Source organism: Coregonus lavaretus (assembly GCF_964263955.1).
Source record: "Coregonus lavaretus genome assembly, contig: HAP1_SCAFFOLD_9961, whole genome shotgun sequence".
In the NCBI taxonomy this organism is placed as follows: Eukaryota; Metazoa; Chordata; class Actinopteri; order Salmoniformes; family Salmonidae; genus Coregonus; species Coregonus lavaretus.
This window is the reverse complement of record NW_028163004.1, coordinates 1-11,376: the sequence shown is the minus strand read 5'-3', so window position 1 is coordinate 11,376 and position 11,376 is coordinate 1. Positions and strand designations below refer to the sequence as shown.

The following is an 11,376-nucleotide window of genomic DNA, read 5'->3' as shown; positions in this document are numbered from 1 at the left end:
AAACCCGGGTCAGAGGCTAAAGGTCACCACGGTAGCTCCCTGTCCATAGTCTTCGACGAGGACAAGCCCATTGCCGCTAGCGGAGCCTATAACCTAGACCAGCTCATAGCTGCTGCTGCAGCTGCAGAGGCCCAGAGCCGATCAACTCTAACCCGCTCTCTGAGCCTCCAGGCTGGGGAGCTAGACGGCTCCGACCCCCTAGACGGCGGAGGATCTTCCATTTCAATCGGAGACTCCCGTCCCTTAGCTGAATCCTTCAGTATCGACGGTGGTACTGAGAGTGCTCCAGGGACCCTCCGCAGACCCCTCCAAGAAGGGGCCTCTCCGCCCTGGCGGCTCTCTGAAAAAGAAGCCTCTCCTCAGGCAGAGCTCTAACCCAGAGAGCCCCCAACCTCCATCCTCTGGTACCACACCAGAGCTGAAGAAGAGTGCCAGAACAGCTAGCCCCCTATTGGACTCTGAGGACAAGGAAGTAGGAGGAGCCACAGCAGACTCTGGCCCCTGCCTCGGCCACGCCCAGTCCAGGAGGCACGCTCCGCAGAACCAGGAAGCCACGCGTGGAAAGCCCCGCCCCTCTCATTGAAGAGACCAATCACACTAGCCCAGAGACAGATAACCAACCAATCCCAGCCCCTACTCCAATTCCGTCCCAGGCCATTTCCATACCCCTCCGACAGGAGGATACCCCCATCCCAGCCAGCGAGGGCTCCTCTCCCATCCCCCCTAGTGGGGCCTACAAATGGGACCCAGACAACTTTGAGGACATCGACCCATTCAACACCGGAGGTAGTAAAGTCGCTAACTCCCCCCCACTGGGAAGGAAAGGAGTCGCTAACTCCCCCCCGTTGGTTAGGAAAGGAGTCGCTAACTCCCCCCCATTGGTTAGGAAAGGAGGCGCTGCGTCCATTGCTCCCAAAACTGTCACGCCTGTCTCTAACCCTAACCCTCCTCCTGTCTCCACTGAGGAATCAGCTCGTCCCCCTACCAGCCCCCCTATTCGCACCTCAGGGGCGGTCAGACTGGAGTTTGACTATTCTGAGGAGACCCTCGAGGAGCCTCCTAAGGCCTCTCCACCACCCAAGAAGCTGGGCAGGAAACCAGGCTCCAAGGTTAGTCTGTCGTAGGGTTGCAAAATCGTACGTTTTTTACTCTTGCTGATTTCAACGTGTAATTTTTTAGCCTGATCATCTTGCTGACTTTGTAAAGTGACTGGGTGGTGTTTTTGAAAAGCACTTAAAATAATACAAGTTATTATAATTATTATTCATAATAATAATTGTATTCATGTCATTATTATTATGATTATGTTTATTATATATTCTAATGACAACAATAATAATAATCATTATTATTATTATCAGATGCCTCTAAGGAAGCCCAGGATGGGCCTGAAGAAGGCCGTCCAGCTCCCATCGGAACCCCTAGACAACGCCACCGTCCCCGATGATGATGACATCCCCGTCCCTAAGGCCTCCTATAACTTCGACCCCACCCAGTGGGACGACCCTAACTTCAACCCGTTCGGCACCAACAGCGAGATCCCTATCTCTCCCGAGCTGAACAAACCCTCCCATAGATTCGACTCTGACACCTTCGACGAGTCTGCTGCCTTCAAGTCCTCCTCCAATAGTATGGCTGCGTCTCCGCCCACGGCTGCCTCAGGCTCCGCCTCCTTTGAGGTGTCGGCCAATGACAATGAGGTTGATAATGATAATGATAATGTTAGTGAGCTGGAGGACCACAACCAGAACAAACCATCCAAAACGAAGAAGAAACCTATCAAATCGTAAGTTGGTTTAAAAAAATATTTTTTTTTTCTTCCCTGACCTTATCGAACAGAGAGATAGAGAGCATGAAAAGGTGGGTAAGGATAGAGAGAGGGCAGCAAACCGGATTCAAACCGACACCGTAGGCATGTGTGCCGGAGACTGCGGCGTTGAGGCTGCGGCATTACTGCTTGACCAGCCAGGCCACCAGATAGCTGTGCGTGTGTGTGTGTGTGTGTGTGTGTTCATGTGTGTGTGTGTGTGTGTGTGTGTGTGTGTGTGTGTGTGTGTGTGTGTGTGTGTGTGTGTGTAAGTCCCAGGTTGGATATAGATGTGAAAACACGCAGATAATATGACAAGAGAGAATGAGATATGTGTGTTTGTGTACTCTCTAACACACAAACAGACATATCTCACTCTCTCTTGTCATATTATCTGCGTGTTTTCACATCTATATCCAACCTGGGACTTACACATCCACGAAGATAGCAGGAGGGATGGAGAGAGAGAGAGAGAGAGAGAGAGAGAGAGAGAGAGTACTGTAAGGGCTGCAGGTCACCATTAGTACTGTAAGGGCTGCAGGTCACCATTAGTATTGTAAGGGCTGCAGGTCACCATTAGTACTGTAAGGGCCGCAGGTCACCATTAGTACTGTAAGGGCTGCAGGTCACCATTAGTACTGTAAGGGGTGCAGGTCACCATTAGTACTGTAAGGGCTGCAGGTCACCATTAGTATTGTAAGGGCTGCAGGTCACCATTAGTACTGTAAGGGCCGCAGGTCACCATTAGTACTGTAAGGCATGCAGGTCACCATTAGTACTGTAAGGGCTGCAGGTCACCATTAGTACTGTAAGGGCTGCAGGTCACCATTAGTACTGTAAGGGCTGCAGGTCACCATTAGTACTGTAAGGGCTGCAGGTCACCATTAGTACTGTAAGAGCTGCAGGTCACCATTAGTACTGTAAGGGCTGCAGGTCACCATTAGTACTGTAAGGGCTGCAGGTCACCATTAGTACTGTAAGGGCTGCAGGTCACCATTAATACAGTGGGCTGCAGGTCACCATTAGTACTGTAAGGGCTGCAGGTCACCATTAGTACAGTGGGCTGCAGGTCACCATTAGTACTGTAAGGGCTGCAGGTCACCATTAGTACTGTAAGGGCTGCAGGTCACCATTAGTACTGTAAGAGCTGCAGGTCACCATTAGTACTGTAAGGGCTGCAGGTCACCATTAGTACAGTGGGCTGCAGGTCACCATTAGTACTGTAAGGGCTGCAGGTCACCATTAGTACTGTAAGGGCTGCAGGTCACCATTAGTACTGTAAGAGCTGCAGGTCACCATTAGTACTGTAAGGGCTGCAGGTCACCATTAGTACTGTAAGGGCTGCAGGTCACCATTAGTACTGTAAGGGCTGCAGGTCACCATTAGTACTGTAAGAGCTGCAGGTCACCATTAGTACTGTAAGGGCTGCAGGTCACCATTAGTACTGTAAGGGCTGCAGGTCACCATTAGTACTGTAAGGGCTGCAGGTCACCATTAGTACTGTAAGGGCTGCAGGTCACCATTAGTACTGTAAGGGCTGCAGGTCACCATTAGTACTGTAAGGGCTGCAGGTCACCATTAGTACTGTAAGGGCTGCAGGTCACCATTAGTACTGTAAGAGCTGCAGGTCACCATTAGTACAGTGGGCTGCAGGTCACCATTAGTACTGTAAGAGCCGCAGGTCACCATTAGTACTGTAAGGGCTGCAGGTCACCATTAGTACTGTAAGGGCCGCAGGTCACCATTAGTACTGTAAGGGCTGCAGGTCACCATTAGTACTGTAAGGGATGCAGGTCACCATTAGTACTGTAAGGGCTGCAGGTCACCATTAGTACTGTAAGGGCTGCAGGTCACCATTAGTACTGTAAGGGCTGCAGGTCACCATTAGTACTGTAAGGGCTGCAGGTCACCATTAGTACTGTAAGGGCTGCAGGTCACCATTAGTACTGTAAGAGCTGCAGATCACCATTAGTACTGTAAGGGATGCAGGTCACCATTAGTACTGTAAGGGCTGCAGGTCACCATTAGTACTGTAAGGGCCGCAGGTCACCATTAGTACTGTAAGGGATGCAGGTCACCATTAGTACTGTAAGGGCTGCAGGTCACCATTAGTACTGTAAGAGCTGCAGGTCACCATTAGTACTGTAAGGGCTGCAGGTCACCATTAGTACTGTAAGGGACGCAGGTCACCATTAGTACTGTAAGGGACGCAGGTCACCATTAGTACTGTAAGGGACGCAGGTCACCATTAGTACTGTAAGGGCTGCAGGTCACCATTAGTACTGTAAGGGACGCAGGTCACCATTAGTACTGTAAGGGCTGCAGGTCACCATTAGTACTGTAAGGGCCGCAGGTCACCATTAGTACTGTAAGGGCCGCAGGTCACCATTAGTACTGTAAGGGCTGCTGGTCACCATTAGTACTGTAAGGGCTGCATGTCACCATTAGTACTGTAAGGGCCGCAGGTCACCATTAGTACTGTAAGAGCTGCAGGTCACCATTAGTACTGTAAGGGCTGCAGGTCACCATTAGTACTGTAAGAGCTGCAGGTCAGCATTAGTACTGTAAGGGCTGCAGGTCACCATTATTACTGTAAGGGCCGCAGGTCACCATTAGTACTGTAAGGGACGCAGGTCACCATTAGTACTGTAAGGGCTGCAGGTCACCATTAGTACTGTAAGGGCTGCAGGTCACCATTAGTACTGTAAGGGCCACAGGTCACCATTAGTACTGTAAGGGACGCAGGTCACCATTAGTACTGTAAGGGCTGCAGGTCACCATTAGTACTGTAAGAGCTGCAGGTCACCATTAGTACTGTAAGGGCTGCAGGTCACCATTATTACTGTAAGGGCCGCAGGTCACCATTAGTACTGTAAGGGACGCAGGTCACCATTAGTACTGTAAGGGCTGCAGGTCACCATTAGTACTGTAAGGGCTGCAGGTCACCATTAGTACTGTAAGGGCCACAGGTCACCATTAGTACTGTAAGGGACGCAGGTCACCATTAGTACTGTAAGGGCTGCAGGTCACCATTAGTACTGTAAGGGCTGCAGGTCACCATTAGTACTGTAAGGGCTGCAGGTCACCATTAGTACTGTAAGGGCTGCAGGTCACCATTAGTACTGTAAGGGCCGCAGGTCACCATTAGTACTGTAAGGGCTGCAGGTCACCATTAGTACTGTAAGGGCTGCAGGTCACCATTAGTACTGTAAGGGCCGCAGGTCACCATTAGTACTGTAAGGGCCGCAGGTCACCATTAGTACTGTAAGGGCTGCTGGTCACCATTAGTACTGTAAGGGCTGCATGTCACCATTAGTACTGTAAGGGCTGCAGGTCACCATTAGTACTGTAAGGGCTGCAGGTCACCATTGGTACTGTAAGAGCTGCAGGTCACCATTATTACTGTAAGGGCCGCAGGTCACCATTAGTATTGTAAGGGCCGCAGGTCACCATTAGTGCAGTGGGCTGCAGGTCACCATTAGTACTGTAAGGGCTGCAGGTCACCATTAGTACTGTAAGGGCTGCAGGTCACCATTAGTACTGTAAGGGCTGCAGGTCACCATTAGTACTGTAAGAGCTGCAGGTCACCATTAGTACAGTGGGCTGCAGGTCACCATTAGTACTGTAAGGGCTGCAGGTCACCATTAGTACTGTAAGGGCTGCAGGTCACCATTAGTACTGTAAGGGCTGCAGGTCACCATTAGTACTGTAAGAGCTGCAGGTCACCATTAGTACTGTAAGGGCTGCAGGTCACCATTAGTACTGTAAGGGCTGCAGGTCACCATTAGTACTGTAAGGGCTGCAGGTCACCATTAGTACTGTAAGGGCCGCAGGTCACCATTAGTACTGTAAGAGCTGCAGGTCACCATTAGTACTGTAAGGGCTGCAGGTCACCATTAGTACTGTAAGGGCCGCAGGTCACCATTAGTACTGTAAGGGATGCAGGTCACCATTAGTACTGTAAGGGCTGCAGGTCACCATTAGTACTGTAAGGGCCGCAGGTCACCATTAGTACTGTAAGGGCTGCAGGTCACCATTAGTACTGTAAGGGCTGCAGGTCACCATTAGTACTGTAAGGGCTGCAGGTCACCATTAGTACTGTAAGGGCTGCAGGTCACCATTAGTACTGTAAGGGATGCAGGTCACCATTAGTACTGTAAGGGCTGCAGGTCACCATTAGTACTGTAAGGGATGCAGGTCACCATTAGTACTGTAAGGGCTGCAGGTCACCATTAGTACTGTAAGGGCTGCAGGTCACCATTAGTACTGTAAGGGCTGCAGGTCACCATTAGTACTGTAAGAGCTGCAGGTCACCATTAGTACTGTAAGGGCTGCAGGTCACCATTAGTACTGTAAGAGCTGCAGGTCACCATTAGTACTGTAAGGGCTGCAGGTCACCATTAGTACTGTAAGAGCTGCAGGTCACCATTAGTACTGTAAGGGCTGCAGGTCACCATTAGTACTGTAAGGGCTGCAGGTCACCATTAGTACTGTAAGGGCTGCAGGTCACCATTAGTACTGTAAGGGCTGCAGGTCACCATTAGTACTGTAAGGGCTGCAGGTCACCATTAGTACTGTAAGGGCTGCAGGTCACCATTAGTACTGTAAGGGCTGCAGGTCACCATTAGTACTGTAAGGGCTGCAGGTCACCATTAGTACTGTAAGCGCTGCAGGTCACCATTAGTACTGTAAGGGCTGCAGGTCACCCTTAGTACTGTAAGAGCTGCAGGTCACCATTAGTACTGTAAGGGCTGCAGGTCACCATTAGTACTGTAAGGGCTGCAGGTCACCATTAGTACTGTAAGGGATGCAGGTCACCACTAATTTCTTTATACAATATTTTAGTCTAAAATATAATGTTCTAAACATTCTTCTCTCAGAATTAGCATGTTGCTCCATCGTGACCAAAATTCTCAGGTTTTCCCATAAATTCCGGGAATGTTCCAACCAGGATTTCTGGAAAACCTGGGAAATTTGGGAACGTTTCCAGAATTTTGCAGCCCTATCCTCTTCCTTATTAACAGAGCTGTGACACAAAGACTACCAATCAGAGAAGCTCTACCATGTAAATCAACCAATCAGAGAAGCTCTACCATGTAAATCAACCCATTAGAGAAGCTCTACCATGCCTATCAACCAATCACAGAAGCCCATCTGCTTCAATATCTGACATGAACATCCTGGCGTATAAATGGAACCTGTCTTCTCAAAGAGAAAGTTGACACGGTAGCACCTCCTCTATTGAAGGGCAACAGAGGTTAGTCATGGTCAGACTGAGGTGCAGTATGTCTGGGGTCTAGGTTGGTTGCAGATACCTGGGTTTAGATCCTTCATGTCATAGCGCTTCCACTCTAACAAGCCCTAACACACTAACTTAACATAGAATCAGGCTTGGGGTCAAATCCCATTTCAGCCCTAACACACTAACCTAACAAAGAGTCAGGCTTGGGGTCAAAATCCCTTTCAGCCCTAACACACTAACTTAACATAGAATCAGGCTTGGGGTCAAATCCCATTTCAGCCCTAACACACTAACCTAACAAAGAGTCAGGCTTGGGGTCAAAATCCCATTTCAGCCCTAACACACTAACTTAACATAGAATCAGGCTTGGGGTCAAATCCCATTTCAGCCCTAACACACTAACCTAACAAAGAGTCAGGCTTGGGGTCAAAATCCCATTTCAGCCCTAACACACTAACTTAACATAGAATCAGGCTTGGGGTCAAATCCCATTTCAGCCCTAACACACTAACCTAACAAAGAGTCAGGCTTGGGGTCAAAATCCCATTTCAGCCCTAACACACTAACTTAACATAGAATCAGGCTTGGGGTCAAATCCCATTTCAGTCCTAACACACTAACTTAACATAGAATCAGGCTTGGGGTCAAATCCCATTTCAGCCCTAACACACTAACTTAACATAGAATCAGGCTTGGGGTCAAATCCCATTTCAGCCCTAACACACTAACTTAACATAGAATCAGGCATGGGGTCAAATCCCATTTCAGCCCTAACACACTAACTTAACATAGAATCAGGCTTGGGGTCATATTCCATTTCAGCCCTAACACACTAACCTAACAAAGAGTCAGGCTTGGGGTTAAAAACCCATTTCAGCCATAACACACTAACCTAACAAAGAATCAGGCTTGGGGTCAAATCCCATTTCAGACCTAACACACTAACCTAACAAAGAGTCAGGCTTGGGGTTAAATCCCATTTCAGACCTAACACACTAACCTAACAAAGAATCAGGCTTGGGGTCAAATCCCATTTCAGCCCTAACACACTAACCTAACAAAGAGTCAGGCTTGGGGTTATATCCCATTTCAGACCTAACACACTAACCTAACAAAGAATCAGGCTTGAGGTCAAATCCCATTTCAGCCCTAATACACTAACCTAACAAAGAATCAGGCTTGGGGTAAAATCCCATTTCAGCCCTAATACACTAACCTAACAAAGAGTCAGGCTTGGGGTCAAATCCCATTTCAGCCCTAACACACTAACCTAACAAAGAGTCAGGCTTGGGGTCAAATCCCATTTCAGCCCTAACACACTAACCTAACATAGAATCAGGCTTGGGGTCAAATCCCATTTCAGTCCTAACACATTAACCTAACAAAGAGTCAGGCTTGGGGTCAAATCCCATTTCAGCCATAACACACTAACCTAACAAAGAATCAGGCTTGGGGTCAAATCCCATTTCAGACCTAACACACTAACCTAACAAAGAGTCAGGCTTGGAGTTAAATCCCATTTCAGACCTAACACACTAACTTAACAAAGAATCAGGCTTGGGGTCAAATCCCATTTCAGCCCTAGCACACTAACCTAACAAAGAGTCAGGCTTGGGGTCAAAACCCATTTCAGCCCTAACACACTAACCTAACATAGAATCAGGCTTGGGGTCAAATACCATTTCAGTCCTAACACATTAACCTAACAAAGAGTCAGGCTTGGGGTCAAATCCCATTTCAGACCTAACACACTAACCTAACAAAGAATCAGGCTTGGGGTCAAATCCCATTTCAGCCCTAACACACTAACCTAACAAAGAGTCAGGCTTGGGTTTAAATCCCATTTCAGCCCTAACACACTAACCTAAAAAAGAATACAAAAAATGTGAATTTGGAATTGGAATTACTTTCAGAATTGACTGGAATTGACCCCAACCCTGCAAGGAATTACCATTGGAGTCTGCACCCTAGTCTATACCATCATGTGAATCATACCACTAAAACACTTATTGGGCCAGAAGCAATCAAACCTCAAACTCCTAATTGACTTCCTGTAGTTCTAGTTTCATTAACATAATGTACCCTACTCTAAACTAGTGATGTTAAATATCATCTTAAAAATGTATTATCAGTTCAATCCAACAACTTGTGAGTATTAAGCTTTTTAAGGTTTGATGCAGTCTTGCTATACTGTACACAGATGATGTTGCTAAACACATTTCATGAAAACCATTGCTTTTTCAAAAATTCCCACTGTATTGTGAATTTACATTTACATTCGAGTCATTTAGCAGACGCTCTTATCCAGAGCGACTTACAGGAGCAATTAGGGTTAAGTGCCTTGCTCAAGGGCACATCGACAGCTCGGGGATTAGAACCAGCGACCTTTCGATTACTGGCACAATGCTCTTAACCACTAAGCTACCTGCCGCCCATGAATGACATGTATCTAAAGCTACAACAATATAAGAGAGAATAATCATCTGAAACGTACCTCTCCTGGGAAGTTGTTAATAAGATATATAATATAATTGATGTATTGATTAAGTATTGATTGATTTAATTGATTGATTAAGTCTCTGCCAGGGATGACATGTTGTGTTCAGTGATTCCTGATCATCCAGTCTCTCTCTCTCTCCTTCCAGTAACACTTTCAGAGTCAAGAGGTCCCCAAAGAGGTCGCCCACGTCTGATCCATTATCACAAGTCAGTCAGTCCTCTCTCACGTACCACACACACACGCACGCACACACACACACACACACACACACATACACACACACACTTTCAAACACACACAGACTCAATTTATGTGATAAACGGGGACATTGTAAATAAACCAGCAATATCCTTCCTCTTCTCCAGGAGCCCACCCCAGTAGATGAAGCCCAGCCTCCTATCCCCCCGCTACAGGACGACCACGCCACAGACGAGGAGAAGCTGGCCTCTTCCTCCAATCATAAAGAGAAGCTTGCTTCCTCAGCCAATCACATGTGGGCATCCATGGAGGCGGAGCTAACCTCTGAGCCCCAGGAGGATTTCCCGCAGCCATCTGACCTCACAGCCTTCGTCAACGAGAACAATCGAGGTGAGTGTGTTTGTGTGCGTGTGTTTAAAAAATACATATTACAATAAATAGTCATCATTGGACAATTTCAGGTCAAAAGTTAATGTATCCATGTACAGGATGTGATGTCATCCATATGTGTGCACCCCCATTTATTGATTTCTATTTGGCAGTGAGCCCATGCAGCTAGCTATCCAGCCCAGTCCTTTACTAAACCCTGACCCCTAGAAGAGTAGAGGAGAGCCACCCTACCCAGAGGCTGTCTCTGCCTGACTGGGTTTAAACTGGGTCATATTATTACAGATAGACAGACAGACTGTCCCACCAGTCCAGTCCAGCCCAGAGTATCTGATTCCCTCCTGTTCTCCCTCCTCTTTCATCTCTCTCTTCTCCCTTCCTCTCTTCTCTCGTTCTGTCTCTCACCATCTCTGTTCTTCCTCCTCTCCTATTCCTATCTTCTTCTGTCTCTCTTTCATTCTCTCGTACTTGTGTCTCTTAACTCTGCCTATTCTGTTGTCTCCCTCAGTGCCAGACTATGAGATTGAGTACATGGAGAAGATCGGCCCCTCTTCGCCGGTGAGTATCTATCCACAGTCTGTGCTGTCAGTCAGATAAGAAGGGGTAGGAAGATAGAACTGAAACTAGCTCAAATTATGATCGTGATCTATGAAGATTTTATACTGGTTACTTAGGTCTATATGTTTGCTCTTGAGACTGAATGTCCTTGAGAATGACTGTCCTTGAGACTGACTGTCATTTAGACGGACTGTCATTGAGACAAACTGTCCTTGAGACTGTCTGTCCTTGAGACTGAGACTGACTGTCTTTGAGACTGACTGTCCTTGGGACTGACTATCTTTGAGACTGACTGTCCTTGAGTTTGAGACTGACTGTCCTTGAGACTAACTGTCCTTAAGACTGAGACTGACTATCCTTGAGACTAACTGTCCTTGAGACTGAGACTGACTGTCCTTGAGACTAACTGTCCTTGAGACTGAGACTGACTGTCCTTGAGACTAACTGTCCTTGAGACTGAGACTGACTGTCCTTGAGACTAACTGTCCTTGAGACTGAGACTGACTGTCTTTGTATACTTTAGTTTCTTCTGATGATCAAAGAAAATATGTGGGCTTGTGTTTCTGACTCTTCCTGTATGTTTCTCTCTCTCTCTCTCTCTCTCTCTCGCTCTCTCTCTCTCTCTCTCTCTCTCTCTCTCTCTCTGTCTCTCTCTCTCTCTCTATATATATATATATATCATCT

The 11,376-nt window shown here is 47.3% G+C and overlaps 1 pseudogene across 1 annotated transcript; it reads left to right on the top strand.

Moving 5' to 3' along the window:
• Positions 1–9: 9 nt before the first annotated feature.
• LOC311118590 (transforming acidic coiled-coil-containing protein 2-like) lies at positions 10–10,692 on the top strand (annotated as a pseudogene). The gene is made up of 5 exons (XR_014615670.1): positions 10–1,109; positions 1,362–1,786; positions 9,695–9,755; positions 9,915–10,137; positions 10,643–10,692. The product of XR_014615670.1 is annotated as a transforming acidic coiled-coil-containing protein 2-like (transcript).
• Positions 10,693–11,376: the final 684 nt, after the last annotated feature.